The following is an 18,668-nucleotide window of genomic DNA, read 5'->3' as shown; positions in this document are numbered from 1 at the left end:
TAAGTATTAGCGGATAGCAGCGTACTGTATCCGTGCGTAATGCGTATTGCATCAAAACCGTACACACGCGCATATATTATGTTATAATATATGCGTTTATTGTGTTTCGGATCGACGGTGTTGTCTTGAAGACACGTATTTTAGCAGTGCATAATAGTGTAGCAGAATATATATTATATATAATAATATAGTAACAGTGGCGCGTGAAAATTGGTCCTGTTATCGCATGAATAACAATAATTATTATTTACATTTACCAGTGTGGTGTGTACATGGAAAATAAGTGTGGCACCGCGACGACAAAGGTATAACGACTAACAAGATACGGCAGTAATTGTAACGATATAATATTATGAAAACAACTATGGATTTAATAATAATAATTCATCCTCCTCATCATCATATGTAACTCCCCTCTCCATAATACAGTCTAATAACTAATTCGTCTCTAACCTTTGAACGCCATTATGTTATTTCAATTGAATTGATTAAGCTAATCATACATCATGATTTTCGCTTCCAAAATCGATGTTTTGAAAGATTTCTTCTGATCGATGACCTGATGAAGTGTTTGCAGGTATAATAATTTTGGTTCAAATTCACATAATCTTTTTAGACTGTTATAATTATAATTTTGATTTTTTTTTTTTTTATTGAAAAAAATGTAATCGGATGCTAAGTAGGTTGTGAGCAATAATTCGAGTATTCCATAAACATATACCACTAAACTAATCACAAAAGCGTCTAAAATAATCAGTTTTATAATTAATTTCGATTATAATATTGGAAAGAAAATAAATTAAATTATTATTAAGTTTTGTAGCAATAATTTATATCAATAAATAAATATTTAAATGATAGTACATTTTACAATAAACTAATTTAAAAAAAAAATAACGAGTCATTCACATGATGTATAAGTTGTATAATAAATCGTGAATATTTAGTTTAAATAATAAATCATAATATATACAAAACGGTCAGATTTATCATGCGATTATCGCAAATGCGTACCTCGGACATACAATACAAAAATCACAGTCATACACACCGCTGTCCAGCGTGAGCATTGTCCTAATTTCAACTTCGCTATGATAGAAAGGAATTTCACAATCCCGGCAATCAATACGAATCGATTGGAATATTCTCTGATATATGAAGAAAAAATTGAATTTTATAATTGAATATAATATTGATTTTATTTTAAACTTATTATTTCCAACTAATAACCTTGCTTTTTTTATTCTTCGGTAATAAGATAAAATAAATATGCGAATATTATACTCGATGATATGATGTAAAACAAGCGCAAATCTAAAATTGTATTTTTTGTGAAGCAATACGAATAGTCGACGTCTAGTGCATATATTCGTCCGAGAGCGCCACAGCTTTACGTATTTGTACAACTCGTATGTGCCATCATTCACATCACATTTGCCAATGTAATATATTATCTAGTGTAATATACGAATTGTTAATATCTATTAGTTTGTACAAACTATGAACGTAGTTATATCGTGTATATTTGCTCCGATGCCGGATTGTGTCGACCATCATCCTCTATCACCTTCAAAATATCACGGGACGCGACATAAATGCACATGCCCAGAATCAGCTGCTGGCTCATGACAATTGATAACGTTAAACAAATACCTAACCGATTCTAGGCTTCGCATTTGTTTGGAATACCGTGAAATTTTGAAGGTGGTGGAGATAATGTTGACACAATTCAATATACGCATAGCTACATCCATAATATATGATTTAAAGTAAATATATATTTTTTAATATTGTCCTACCATATGTCCATATAAATATATTTTGTTATACTTTACATAATATTTCGTTTGATTAATTTAATTATAAATGAAAAAATAGTAACCACCATTGTTGTAATCAAAACAAATCAAACTATGTATTCGAGTATATACGCTATAATTATACTGTTAACTATGCGTTTATCGTTAATTCACCGTTTCAAGGAAGTGAGAGATAAAAAAATAACAAAGTGAAGTAGTAAAGACGGAAATTGTTTTTAAAACAAAACTGAGAAAAATACCTGTTATTTATTATTGTTCCCAGATTTTTAATCATAACTTTTACATCATGTACAATATAAGAATCAAAAAAACATTTAATAAATTAGCAACGATTTATGGTCATATTCAAATTTCAACTCGACGAACTCGTCAAGTGATATAATCAGTTTACGGTATGAAACAAAAAAAACCTCCAAACAATCATCGTCCAGACAATACAATACAACTTATGAGACAACTACAGGTATATTACAAAGACAATTTTCAACTAAAAGTGGAAAACACTTTGTTTTCATAACTTTATACTTTGACATCTGATAATGCAAGGGAAATAGACATTTGGTATTATTTGGACTTACCTACGATTGATTTTGCGTGGGATATTTCTCGTTAATTATAACAACAACGAAAAATAAATATTTATCAAAATAATCTTATTTTAAAAAAACAATTTAAAACTCTGAGTTTTCTGGGAACTCGGGTCTAATCAATATGGAAACTAAAAGCATTGAACTTTAAATATTTTATACCAGCGGTATTACCTATTGTATAATCAGTGACAAAGTTTTTGTGTTTTTTTAAAATATATATTATATCTATAACATTTCATAAAAATAATTGGTGAAATATTAAAGTACCTACAGTATTTCATTTTTTAATTACAACAAAAAACGATTTGTCGTAAAAATTCAAATCACCCTTAACTTTTAATAAACTGAACTATTAATTGTAACCAAAAATCACTTTCAAAGTTAAAATTGTTTCAATTTTACTGCTCGATAAAAAAAAAATAATTGAAAAATCATACGTTGTAAAATAATAGATTCATCGCAATTCGTATTTTTATCTTTGAAAATTATATCAAAAAATCTTGCTACTATTTTGAATGTTAAATTTAATTTAAAAAACAAACTTTTAAATTATTTATCTAACAAGTAGCTAAAGTAGATATATTATGATTTATGGAGTGCCCGGATAGAGTAGTTCAGCACGTAACAATGTACTTTGTCACTGAAATAACTAAATGTATTCGCGTACCGACACTAATGCAAACATTCATTAGACGGTTGAATAAAGGTGTTGGCATAAATTAATAATAATTACATGAAATTAGTTTCATTTTCATGAATGACCAAACACTTCAAATAGGATCCGCTAAATATTTCTTAAGCACATTTTATTAAAAAGTATACTATTTTGTAATACACAAGTTAAAACACCACGAAAAAAAAGAATTGAACAATTAAATAACTATAAATTTCAAATGATTAATGCGTGAATAATATAAAAATTAGGTCTTATTTCATATATTATTTGGAATATTGTGATTAATATTATATTATCATGATGTACGTGTTGTTTCAGCAATAGACTAATTTTTCGTGGGAAATTTTTTATTTTGTACGAAGAAATTTAATTCAAGTTTATACATAAAAAAATCTAAATTTTTTTCGCACAAGATATTTACAGCGTCAATTTGAATTGGACTTTCGCAATAAAGCTTGTAAGGAATTAATATATTAAACTTTTACGCGGCTATAGATTGAGCGCATTATCGCTGTGTGGACATAATAAGATATAGTTTATTTTAAACGAGCAGCTGTGGAGTGGATGAAAAAAACATGAGCGTCAGACACCGAAACCTAACACGGCTATGAAATTGAATATAAAGTATAAACATATATATATATATATATAGGTATAATGTAAATAGTTTCATAGGCACTCATAATAGGTGCACGGAAGTGTTGACAAACGACGTGTGGTTGATTTATAGAGTGTGCGTTGCATATATATTTATATATATATATATATGGATGTTATGCGGTAGGCGTAGTAAACGCTAAAACGGTTAACCTCGAAAAAATAATAATAATAATAATAATATGCGCGCTTACATTACAACAATGGCAGGGGCGGTACGCTTGAAACGTAACCACTTACCACGGCCCGCGTATATCTGTGCCGATTATTAGCAGCTGTGTTGTATTTGTATTTAGAGCGGTGTTGTTCAATATAAAATGTTCGAACATGTGTCTGAATGCTAACGGGAAATAGTCTTGTATTTTCGGCGAATTAGCTTTCGCGGGAAGTACACAAGCGCCGTTCAGCGGGTGGCCCCTTTCGATTGTCCTGAGCACACACACACAATCACATCCATTTGTCCAGTTACTGCAGCGTGGTCGGGGGTAGAGCCCTCGCGGTCGGTTCGCACTTATCGTCCGTTTAATCGTTTAATAAAAACAACCGTCGTCGCCCATAAAATGCAGACGACACACGAATTACGCGATCGGAGTAAACGACATGTACTCGACGAAATAGGGAAAATTCCGACTCCAAATTCCTCTCCCCCCCCCCCATCTAATTTCGACCAAAGGACCTGTATGGATTATATACACGTGCTCGTGTGTGTATTAGAGTGTGGGTATCAAATTCAGTTTAACACTCATCTTCGCGAACACAAACGCACTCATATGCACTCACATGCACACACACATGCATACAAGCGCATATACATAGAAACACATTATTACACAGAGAAACTAAACCACTGTGGCCGCCGCCACTGCCCCTATATCAGCACTACCATCCCCCAACAGTTACTGCCACTAGTGGAGGGAAACACAGAGAGAGAGCGCGTGTGGAGAGGAGGAGAGGAGCTTTTCACGGGAAAATCGATGTCACTGGGACTTCCACCGGGCCAAGCTTCACACACAACGTACAGACGCACACACACATACAGTCATTAGTTTTCACTCTCTCTCACTCTTTCTCTCACATACACACACGCGCGTACTCTATCTCACTCGTTCTCTCTCACTCACTCTTTCTCTGACCCGCTCGGTAACAACTTTCCGTCTCTCTCGTCCACACTGTCTCCGGGCTGTTTCTACCGCTCTTTTTAACCCTGACCCCCGTCCCCTCCCCCACTCGCTGTGGTCGTTTTATTAACTGTGCCCCTCTTCGCCCGTCCCGCAATCCACGGCTGCGGGATGGGTAGGGGGTTCCGCGCGGCCACCAAAATTCATTACCGCGGTACATACGTGCGCGAAACCCGGTATAGCTCTTATATGTTTATAATGGTAACGGCGCGGCGGCAGCGGCGGAGATGTACGCACAATGTACAATGTCGCTGCGAGCACCCGCGTGTGTCCCACATAAATTATCGCGACAGCCACCGACGCCGGACGACGACCGCGACCAACGCGGACAGGAAGCAAACGGAGCGGTTTATATTATACTCCCGACGGTATCCGGCAATTAAATCAACGGCGGGTGTGGTGGAGGGCAATGGGACCCGTTTGGCGCGACGTCTGCAACAGCAGCAGCAGTCAAGAACCTGACATTTGCGCGGGATCAACGGGCGATTCCGCCGTCTCATCCGTTGCTCTCGCATATTATTATAATACAACGCCGTTTCCTACGACTGCAGCGCGATGTGAAGGCGATCGGTTCACGGACGACCACACCCTTTGCACGCACAGAGTTAGTGTATAAATTACACGGATGCGTATATATATATATACGAGTATATATTGTACATATAGTTATTGTAGAGTTTGTTTCTAAGCTCTTCGGAGGCCCCGCCGAGGACAACGGTTGAATCGACAGCACAAGCGAACTGCGTGTGCGATAGTATTATTATTGTACGCGTGCTTAATCCGTTGATCCACGCGCGTATATGGGGATAAATGCACGGACACCCACGAAGTCGTGTTGTCTCGGGAAGAAAGCGGCGGTGGGGTAGGCGACGTATCGCTCCTCGAAATACCAGCCGCGTACACTGTCGCGCGGCGGCAGTCCTCCGCACGCGAAATAAACGTTTACAACACACTAATACGTGTCCCCGATTTCTCATCGGATGCAATAATACGACTTTAATTCTGTCTCGACATTAACGGTTTACGCGAAGATACGACGGATTGCGTCATTATTTGATTAACCGTACAGAAAGCTTATCTGTCGCCGTTCGACAAGTATATAAAATAGCACGATATATCACAATACAATTACAATAGAACAGCTGTCTGATTTCTAACTTCTGCTCGTAATTCGTTTCCAATTAAACCCCGTAAGGGTAGACTTTAAAATCTTATTTCACCCTCAAACATTTCATCGTTAATCGTTGGTTCGTAATCCCGTTCTCTTGGAAATCAAATCCCACATTCCTCGAGATGAAGTTACCGTATTCAAAAAGTACCGGTATATTAATATTATCAACAAGTAGTAAATCCTCTATAAAATAAATCTTATACTGTCTTTTTGACGCCACTACAGGATTATTATAGTTTATGTTTATATAAATATAATAAAGTTTTTATTTATTTTTGATTTTTTTGTGCGCTTGAGATACTTTTATTATATTGAAGTTTAGTAATGTATTTTCTATAACAATATGATACAATAAGATTTAACAGAAAAGTAAAAGTGTTGGGACTTCTTAAATCTAACATAATCTTTCTGGGCGCAAGCATCAACACTCGACTTTTGTAAAGCTTATCTCTTAAAAATAATCTCGTCTAAAGTTTGATGAAGTGAGCAACTTTCAATATGAAAACAAAAGATAGAAAAACGTCAAACGCTCAACTTTCGAGATCTTTCTTATCCAATAAAATAATTTTGTTTATAATAAAATGAAAAATTATAAATGAAACTTTATTATGTGAACATGATGTACACTTATTTGTTATATTTTTACATATAATTTGTCAACTATGGTGAACAAAGTGCTTGAGCATTAGCATCAGCAGGTAATTCCTACTCAATGTCCAAACGATAACTTTTCTTGATCGAAACACATTGTGGCTCGTTAGAAAACAGACTATGTGATAACCACAACGATATGATTCGTACTTCAGTGTCTGTACATATCGATCGGGGTTTTGATTGAAAAATAAAACTTACTATTTTTCATTATTCGTTCCGAGGTCAACTAAAGATTTTTTTTTATCATTATATCAAGTAGCCATTTACTGTATTAACGAAATTGTATTATTTGATTAGCAATGTTTACAGATGACATTATATTTGTTTTACCATTCAAGACTGCGGTGCTACGATAAATCAAGACGGTTCAAAACTAAAAACAGCGTTCATTTTTTGTTTTTTTTTTTTTATATAAAAACTGTAGTAAAAACCAAAAAAAATCAAAGGTAGTTTTGACACATTTATATCGGACCAAACGTAAAATGTAGTGTGCAGTGCGTGAAAATACGCGATTATTACGGTGTAATATCATCGCGCACCGATCGCCGTTTTTAGCGAGTTTGGTTTTCTTCACGTCAATGTATATTATTATAATAAGATATCGTATTTTGGCTATTTCACGGGTTGTCTTTGTCGATGAATTTTAAGCAGCTCGTCCGTTCGACATTGCCCGAGATAAATTTCTAACCGGCGCGCACCTGATAACTAAAACGGCGTCAAGTCCATAATACATCAAACGGTGCTACTCTCGCACAGCAATAAATCGATAAATACTACCGAACACGTCGTGTGAACATATTATTACTATATTTACTATCACAACACAGGCACTCGATCGATCTAAGGCTCTAAGCGACGGCCGCGGCAAATAGTTTGAAATCGTTTTCAAAGTACCGCCGTATCAGGACTTATCGAATCATATGCCATCGCGCAGATTTTAGTGCACTCGTCATAATATCGATAATAGTATAGATAGGCGGCGGAAATATACGAATGGCTCGTGCGGCAACATCGGCAAATCGTTTGAAACATTCGAGAGAAAGAATTCCAACGATGGTCGCCGTCCGCATCACGCGACACGCCAGCGACAATCGCTCGGGCGACATACGACGCTGTCCGGCTGTCGTATACCGTCGTACTTCACGGCGGTATAGTTTTGTTCAACCGGAACTGGAACTGAATCGAAAATATTATTTCGTTGTACCGGCCGGTCGAAATAACCATATAAAAACCATATAATTTTAATATATAAACTTTCGCTTTGCTGATTATTTCGGTAACCACCGCACACGCGCTATCCGCAGTAACTAAACTCCACGAGATATATGTATCTGTTCACTGGTATACAACGACATCTTTTAATCACCCAATAGCACTTAAATCGTTTTAGTCGCCGAAAATGATTTTTTATTGTCACGACTTGACATTTTTAAGGGAGGGATGCCTAAAAAAATGCACCAGTCGTGAAAATTCTGAATACTACAGAATAAAATTCTGTTGTTTCAGTGTCGACATCATTTGTACAAATCGTTAACTATAATCGTTTATTTTAAAAACGAAAATAAATTGTCCGGTTTCTGCATATACATTATCAACACCACTAGAGAAATTCATTGACTTATTGCACAATATTAATTATTATAAAAACATTCTAAATTTATTATAATGAATTCATATAGATGGTTAGTAGGTCAAAGATAATATTTTATAGGTGTCACGCAAAACAAGGTGTTCAACAACACGAGCAGATTAAAAAAGATGTAGATAAATGGTTATTTTATGGCAAGGCGTAAAAACATTTAGAACTGTACATTTAATACGTTAAAAATATGACATGCACCGTGCGTATTTTCATAAACCTTTGGCTTAAATCCAAAAGATGTAGTTAAAACCCAAAAGCTAAATGGAAACTTGAACTGATGAATTACGAAAATTAATGAATTTATGAACACAGTTCCATCAGCTTCACGTTATTAGAGTTCTGTATATACGTAAAATAATACCGTTATAAACTGTTCATTTATATTCAATTATCTAAGAGGAGCAATGGTGCATAGATGTGTAGCTATATATGTATTTATTTACTATTAACCTAACACATCATAACATGATTTCATGTCAAAAAAATTAATCGATAAATATGATATCGAAGATTGCTCGTTTCATCTCATCACTGGTTTCAACAGACCCCATTTCCAGTAACCCAAACTCCACTCAAAACCGTTTTTCGAATGTAATAATTTATCATTATTTTCAAATATTAAGACATCCGCCCTCTCTCCTGCTATACCGCTAGTACAGTTCATCCACAGTTTATATCGTACAAACACGCAGTTTTGTAATTTTGTCAAAAACGAAAAATGAACGCTTAAGCATTTTCTTTTGTATTCATTTCTCTCGTTAATTGTGTCTTACGTTTATTGTTAACACAATGTACAATAAAACCATCAATATACTAACTAATAGTTGATACATATGGCCATTATAATTATTATTAAATGCACAATATTTTAAACAACAATTTTTGAATATTAGAAATTTAAAATAATCGCACGAATATTGAATAACAGTTAATATTATCTAACAATTAATTTTTAAGATTAACGTTTTTGAATAAAATCATAACATATTAAATCTAATAAATTTATATTTCACTATACATAAATTAGTAATCAGTAATTACACGGAAAATTTAGTATGATATACTTAACACATATTATCAAATATCCATTTTTCATATCATAGCATTATGATAGCTCATTTTACTATTTGTACATTTTATTTATATAATTATATCTAGAGCACGACGACAATAACCGATATTTTATGGGCAAATAAATAATATTATAACGATTAAATAAAAAAACAACAAATACATAATCCAACGAATTTATTTAATCGAATTTGTGCGAAATATTTCCAAAATACTAGTGAAAACATCAAGTGTTAAAAGCCGAATTTACCTCATTGAGAACGATTTTCAAAGTTAATCTATTATGAACTAGAAAAAGATTTAAAGATACTTAGTATTGTACATGAAAGATATATCGTATTACGGTTTTTACAATAGATATTACTACATATTAACAGAAACAAAAAAAGTACACTACACCTATAATAATTTTCAATTGTACACCAGTATGAATAAAAACCATCATGATTTAACAACGTCGGCTCACAGGTTAAATGAGAACCTTTTATATAATTTCTGTATATTTTTAATACTCTATGGCTTAATTTTATAAACACAATGCAATTTTCAATATATTTAGACTAATTTTAAACAATGAATAGACATTTTAGATTTAGTTTACTTTCTATAAATGTTTGAAGCTTCTCATTAGACGACTGTGTGTGTATTTTATCGACAAGTATAAATGTAAAATATGCGCAGGCAATCTGTTTATAGGATAAAAACAATTTCATCCAGAAACACGAAACTCTATGCATAAAATATTAAGTATAAACAGCACAAGAAAACCAGGATAAAAGGGAGTCACTACTACGCAATGCCATAATATTAAGGTGCGTAAATCATAAAATCATGAATTCAATAGTCATTGTATTCGTCAAAATAGAATGTCTCGAATTCATATAATTTATTTAAAAATATGGCACTCGAACGAACGACATGAATATAATGCATACAAATAAATATACATTTTTTTCCGTCTATACGAAACAGTTTTTATATAGATATATATATATATATATGTATAAAAATACATATTTAAACGCACAAAATATATAATAAAAGTGAAAAAAACTGCGAGATAAGCTTTTGCAAAATAGTTAGGTAATCAATGATTTCAGCTCTCACGTTTTTTAATGTAATGATAGTAACAAGTTATAGTTTATATTCTAATTAAATGTATTTTTCTAATAATATTAATATTTTATAACCTAAATCTATTGTCAATGTGTTCGAGAGATCTTATATTATATTCTCCAAGGATTCTGGTTTTATCTTTGTATGCAACAATTTCTTTTCAAATAATATCTTTATTAACCAAAAGAAATCAATATATACTTTAAAACGAAAACTCCCTTATATTTATGAACATTTTTTTTAAGTTCTTCTCAATTTCTTATAAGACAGGCAATCGAGAATTTTGTAAAACAACCAATCTAAAGTACCATCTGTTTACAATTTTCCACTTAAATAGAGTTGTTGCATAGACACTTTGAGTTTTCTAACAGCCATAAAATTGTATATATATATTTTTTAGTACACTGGAAAATTAATTCTTCATTCAAATCCATCGAAAAGTATCATCTGTGTATGAATTAAATGTAAATAACATAATATTCAATGAGTAATATACTTTTTTTGTTTTTGAGTCACAACTCACAATAATTCTGTTTTACAATATTATTCTTACTTCTCTTTCCTTAGATGTATGTTTGACAACTATAATATTACAATATATGTCAGTTCTGACATCCATATGTTATCCCTTGGTTTCGAGTGTTCCGACTATAGGTTTAACGTGCTACGCGGAAATAATGTTTTATGTGTGTTATGTTTACGGGTGAGGCATGTGAGATAGTTTATTAACAAAATTGATTAGTATAATATCCATAAAACGGTTTTGTAGACTATTCTCTGTCGTGCAAAATGTATTGAAAATTGTATTTTATATTGTAATTATTGTTTTAAATATCTTGTTTGATTTTAAAACGAATACAAGGTTATTAAAATTAAAATTGTTTAAACAAGTAATTTTTTAACGTCCAACACATATTATTAATAGTCAAACTGCAATGGCTGTGAAGTGTGAAGGCAGAAACAAATTTCATATTATTTTGAATTTATTTTTTTTTATAAGCGACAAAAAAATTAATGTGCTTTCAAGACTGCCGAAATACGATAATATCTACAACTCATATCGTTATATTATTTAGAAAGAGGAAGAGGTACACCTTCAACATATTATATATATGTATTCCAATTTCAACGATCTATTGCGCGTGTATTCCATACGAAATATTTATTGGCAGCTTATTAGTACTTGACCCGTAACAGTTCTCTCAAAAACAACACTAACACAATAATACAATACTATTGCTAAACACTAATGCGCACGAACCCGCTTGTTCCGTAAACATGATATGTATAAAACGATTTGTTTTGTAATTCAATCAGTCCCGGAACATTGCAATTTTGGTTCCGGTTTAAAAATAGGAGCACAATTAAAGCATTATATTTATTTACTTTTTGTGGTTGGAGAGTTCTCAAGTCGTCTGAACCTTAGCTAGAATGGTATAGGTCACACTCAATCCATGTAGACATGGTTTCTATGTATGCCTTTAAAATGAGGTATAGGAGAACATGCAAATAGTACTTTTTGACATTATAATTATTATACAAAATGATTTTCAACGCATAACGCGATAATATTATAGGTATAGAGTTTATGGTAATAATTGTTTTGAATACTAATGAGAAGATTTTTAAGATTCATTATAGAAAATACCTATTTTCTCAAAATAAATAATAAATTATTGATCGTTAAACTATGCTGAATTGTCTTGAAAATATTCTAATACTTAGCTATTTAAAAAGTAATTAAATGTAAGTTACTTACATTAACGTATTTATTTTTATAAAGCCAACCCAAAATATTTTGTACACATACCTATTTTTCTGACCAGCATAAAAAAGGTCAAAATATTTTCAAAAATGTAATATGAAATATTAATATTTCTACGTCAAACTTCCCATTTGCCTAAAGAGCTATTCAAAGTAGTACTTTTGTATGACTGCTTAGTCCACAGTCCCATCCAATAATACAAATACAAATATTGAAGTATAGCAAGCTTAACTAAAACAAATACATTATTGAAAGTAAGAATACATTTCTAACAATCCACTAAATTACATAATCTCAAATAATTATTATAGTATTGTATATTAGACAATAATTATATATTTCATTAACACAATTGAATTAGTCATGTAGCTGCAAGTTAACTATTAATAAAATATAATAGGCAACTGCATTGCTATGTTAAAATATAACAAATGATGGTTTAACGTACAACAGTACAGTTATTAAGTAATTAATATTGTTATAATTCATTTTATTTTTTTTACGATAAACCGATACATTTTCGGTTGACTAAACCTCATCAAGACCAAAATCGTAACTAGTTATTGGATCTTGTTTGAGCTATAAGGCAGTGCAACTTTCTATGATCGCAATAGATACACATTATTTCATTAACAACATCATTTTCACACCATAATGAATGTCAGAATCTGTTTATTTTAATCCAATGACGCATAATATTATAATTTATAACACGATTGACTGTGCGTTATTTTCACACAGTCGAAATAACAATAATAGCCTAATCTAACCGTCATATTTTCGTGAATTTTATCGAAATATATCGTTTATAATGATACCAATAAATTACAAGAAAAAAAATCATCATTGTTGCGAGAGAAGTAATAAGTGCGAATTTATAGTATTTTCAAATATTTTACTGATAAGTGTGACCGCCTGGACGTTAACAAAAAAAAAAAAAAAAAAAAATGATTTTAAAATCATTGTTAAACTCCACAAAACTTTCAATATATTTATGTTTTTTATCATATTTATACATAATATTAAATGTATTTTTTTCGAGGGAGACCAATATTTCTTTTATTAACTTATTGAATTCAGAATTTTTCATTACACGAATCTTATATATTAACATCGTTGTAAAGTATTTGTGTATTATGCGAATTTCTCATATTTGATAGATATGTATTTTGACACAATATCGCAATAGTAAATAATACAAAGATCAATACGACTTGCCGTTTTGTATACGATCTTCGTAAAATAAAATTCATAGTCTAGTCAATATCACAAAACAATTTCCATTTTTTAAACTTACTTACGATGCATTTTTATAATAATATAAATTCTAAATTTAAATAAACTGCGATAGCAATGACTAATTTGTTAAAACGTCGTACATTATATATTTTCATAAAAAACAACAATTAATCAAATTCTTTTATTTCATAAGGTTGCGCACTCGTTAGTCTTACCTATCTATTGTTATTACAAATATTTCCATATTTCCTTAGATGTTTTATCTGAATATGAGTAGAGTATATATATATATACTTATATGTTATATGTGTATGTTATATACACAATAAGCGCAATATTATTATATTATTAATGGACGAATATTAATTAATAATTATTTTAATAATAGCTACGCACATTTACACTATCTATTTTATGGCGATAATGAAATAAAGTGATGTATTTAATGCGAGGTCATATTAATAACTAATAAGTAATTAATACATTTTTAATTAGTATAATATTATATATTATGTTATATGAACATGGATGAATAATATATCACGGAACGGAGACTTAGAAAATTGTTTTTGTTTTAATTTTAAAAAATCACTTCTTACTGCACTATAACTATAGGTTATACACAGTAAATAGGTAATATTTTATAGTCGTTATAACAGCGATGGGTTCGAGCAAAATTTCGCAGTTAAAACTGTAGCATGTTCAATGTGAGTTTTTGTAAACCTCGTGAATAAAAACATCTATATAATTTACGCACATGACAATGTCGAGCCACCTTCCGATGGATTGTGGATCAAATCTGTACCGCATACAGGATCGGGGGAAAAAATTCCGCTAAATGTTTTTAAAGGGTCATCGGAGGCGGATCGATAATTCAGTACATACCGCGCTACACACATATTCATATTATATACATACAATATAAATCTTATTTATGTTCATGAGATCCGGACCAAAAGAAAGTGCTTTTGGGTATTCTGCACTGAATCATTATGTCGACGACGTTTTAGTTACGATAAGATAAAATGAGATGTTTGTTTATATGTCCGGTATACTCCTCTAGTAAGTAATTTCATTTTAACAATACATAAAATAACAAGTAAATGTAATTTACGGGTCAAGGCGTGGAAATAAAATGACTGACGCCTAAGCGCGTTTGATGGATTTAGGGCATAGTATAAAACATTATAAGCAGTAACTATATATATATATATATATATATATATATATATATATATATATACAGCTTATATACAAACATCAAACAAATTGTTATCGCAATTCACAATTCGCAATAATAATATTTTATTTTATACGTATTTAGTATAATGGAAATAAATCGATCGCGTGATGCGTTTTTAATTTTACGATTAGGTACCTACCATATATTAAACACATTATATTATACACTGTAAGTTATTAAACTCATAAAGCATACTCGATTTTAACAGCACAACACAGTGTCGATCCCAAAGTATCAATGCAGTATTCAATTATCAATAGACATCAGATTACAAGGGTAATACATTGTATTATTTGTATTATTGAGTTCGTTCATCTTCAAACAAAATCTATATCAGTATTACCAGTAAAAACAATATTTATAGTTCCACATTCGTATGTAATATCATTTTAATATAAATTACATAATTGTCAAGTAACAATCTTATCATATTTTATTACACTTTGTTTTCGAGTACAGTACTATAATATAATATTGTGAATACAAATGTAATATATAAAAATGTGTTAATCAAATAATGTTAAATTTGATTGTATGTATTTGCGAGTGTATGCTTTAACATTAATATTATGTAGTTTAATCCATAAAATAAATATTCAACATAATTTTAATATTATTTAGCTGATTTAACGTCATATATGCACGATCTCGTTGCGTACATTATTCATTATTGCATTTACTTATTTAAAATATTCATTAGCTTTATACTAGAGTGCAGATAACGCTTTGATTAAAAAATCGTTACCTCTAAGGTTCTAACAATTCTACTCGGTTGTTTAAGAATTAAATTGAACAAAATATAGATTTATATTATGGCCTTTTTTTCGTAACCAAATATGGATAAAAACTCGAACAAAATTATACGTTGAATATTTTGTCAATATCTGTTGAATCAAGTCGCATGTCTTTTGGAAGTTAATTGTCTGTAAAATGACATGTTGAAATGGGGTACATATTTTCTCACTCGACACAGTTTATCTATCTAGTGAAATAAATTTTGTATGGTAGAAGGGGTGACCAGTGGATTAACATCTAATCTATATGTACAAAAAAAATAGACGTTTTAAAGAGTTTTTTTTTAAAAAATGCATTGATGAGGACTCCGATTTAATTATCTTAAAAACTTACAAAAAATAAAATAAAATAAAATACTAAGTATCTATTATATTTTTACTATAGGTTAGCATTCATATATTACCGCTATATTATATTCATAATATATGAAATATGCATTACCTATAATGAAATAACTAGATTTATTTATAAATACGAAGTAAAAGATTAAATTTTTAATCGTTTTCTAAAAAATCATGTATCACGTGTATAATAATATAATAGTAAAACAATAAACAAGATAAACAATAATAACTGAATTTTTTTATTCTATCATTTAAAACGCTATGTTGTTTGAATTTGTTTCCTAGTTTTCAAAAATGTTTTGACTTTTTAACTGGACATATTCAAAAAAAAAAAAATAAATAAGCCATAGCTGATCTGACCCCTATATCCTCCTTGAATACGCCCCTGTATCGATGGCTATTGAATTGGCGCAGCCTTTTTGTTTAATATTTAGATTATGCTTGTACGTATCAATATTTATAAAAAATAATACGATAAAATGTCAAATTCCATTAGCGACTTATTGGTTGATAAACGTACATAAAAAGTTTTTAAAAATTAATGAAAATTTATAATATGTACGTATTCTGACATGAAAAGTTTTATAAATTAAGCCAACAAAAAAATACCAATAATTATTCACCTAAAATAAAATATACGTTATACACAATAATGCCCATATGTAACTTAATTTCAAATCGTTCAAATTAATATTTAAAACTACATCGATGCACTTATACAACAACAATACAACATAGACACACAAGATAAAGAAATCATATTATTATTTAACAATAATATATTAATATAGGATAAACGTGTTATGGTGATAAATTAAAATATAGTATGGGTGAAACAGTGATACCCTTCCCTGCGATATACTTCAAACATCAAAATACCTAAATGCATATAATGTAATTTGCACGCATACGACACACGTCATACATAGATAATATATACCTACTCATATTATCATCGTTTTGTCGCAATATCGCGATCGACTCTGCGGGTACCTATATATAGTACCCATACCTACGACCTATCTACCTACAAGCGGGCTACACTACAACAAAGCGGATCGGTAATACAAATGGTACGTCTATATATTTAATCTATCAAACGTCCATCGCTCGCCCCGGCGCGGCGAACTTTTCAACCACTGAACGTTTTGGTGATCCGTCTCTAACGTTTTATTATTACTCATTTATTTTACTGAACATCTCGAGTTTCAGCTACATTCAGGGGCGTATTTACCGCGGGGTAAATGGTTGAATGGATCTTTCCGCGTTTTTTTTTTTCGTTCTTATTGTACGCACCAATTACTTAAAACAAAACAACAAAATATTATGATACACTATTTTATAAATTTATATTAAGTTAATAGTAAATATTTTAGACTTGTTACCGTGTAACCGAGAAGAAGAAATAAATACAGATAAAGTTATTCAAAAATGTTGCCGTGAAAGAAAAATTTAAATAAAATTTACAACTCTACTAAATTGTATTACATTTATTACTGTTTTTATTAAGTAAAGTGAACAATTAAAATTTAATTTTCAATACCCCCTCTGCGCACCGCCTAACGGAAAACTAAATACGCCCCTGGTCTACATATAATTACTATATTATATTACGATACTATATGTCTATATAATGAACATATTATATATAAATCAAAAGTGCTTAAATGACAAATCAACAAAAATAATATTGTAAACAAGTTACACTAAATCTAAATAAAACAATAAACTATGAAATTACTTACCTACGGTCTATCGTAGCGGATTTATCAGCTTCTTTCGCGTGTCTTATTTACTTATATTGATATATATATATATATATATATATTGATGTGATTCACTAATCGAGTTATTCTATATATATTATATGTAATTAAATTTATATTTATATATATATATATATGTTATATTGGTAATTTTATAGATATTACTACACAATTTATATCATCTACGATACGGCTAAAAATATGTATAATTACAATATAAGGCGGGAGTTGTTGAAAATAGTAATGATAATAATAACAACAATACTAATACAAATATACTTTTGTAACAATTGTGTTGTTTTGATATTTAATCGGATCGTTATTGCGTCGATTGTAATTTGTATTACGTACGAATTTGAAAACGACGCGTAATCCTCGCAGGAGAGAAGACACGACAACGATTTTATGCTAAGCACGTGAATTGTATCGCATGATAAACTCGATGTATATATATTTTATATTGTGTTTTGTGGAAAACAGTTAAGACGAAAATAGGTCAGCTAAATTATTATTATTATATTTTTTTTATAAAAAAAAAATTATACATAAGTTAATATAAATATATATATATATGAATGTGTGTTAGAGCTGCACCGACACTACTGGTTAAGTGTGTTCTACTGCTAAAATGCTGCTGGCCGACTGGGGATTACTCGCGGTGTACGCGCGATACGACCCTTTCGATTGCCCGCGACCGGCGGTGGCGGCGCAGAACGGTTGAACGTCGTGTCAACAGGGTGAGCCACCGTACGGAGGCGTCGGCGACGTCTCTGCCGGGGCCGCGTGCACTATAATAAGCGCCGTCGCCCGCGCTTTGCTCAGCAACGCGATTTTCTTTTCTCCTTTTTCGCGTTTCTCTCTCTCTCTCTCTCTCTCTCTCTCTCTCTTTGTATCCTCTCTTCCCCCATCCTCCGAGTCACAGTGGAGATATATATGTATGT

General features: G+C 31.1%; 1 protein-coding gene across 2 annotated transcripts in view; it reads right to left on the bottom strand.

The window, feature by feature from the left end:
• The window catches only part of LOC113552163, a 148,439-nt gene extending 130,083 nt beyond the window's left edge, over nucleotides 1-18,356 (bottom strand). The window contains exon 1 of one of the 2 annotated variants that reach the window (XM_026954894.1): nucleotides 17,707-18,356. The gene's annotated coding sequence lies outside the window, so the exon portion shown is untranslated. The remainder of the gene's footprint in view (nucleotides 1-17,706) is intronic. The other variant, XM_026954895.1, reaches the window with a different exon arrangement.
• Nucleotides 18,357-18,668: the final 312 nt, after the last annotated feature.

Source organism: Rhopalosiphum maidis, chromosome 1 (assembly GCF_003676215.2).
Source record: "Rhopalosiphum maidis isolate BTI-1 chromosome 1, ASM367621v3, whole genome shotgun sequence".
Lineage (NCBI taxonomy): Eukaryota > Metazoa > Arthropoda > Insecta > Hemiptera > Aphididae > Rhopalosiphum > Rhopalosiphum maidis.
The sequence above is the reverse complement of the archived record's forward strand: the minus strand, read 5'-3'. Positions and strand labels throughout refer to the sequence as shown.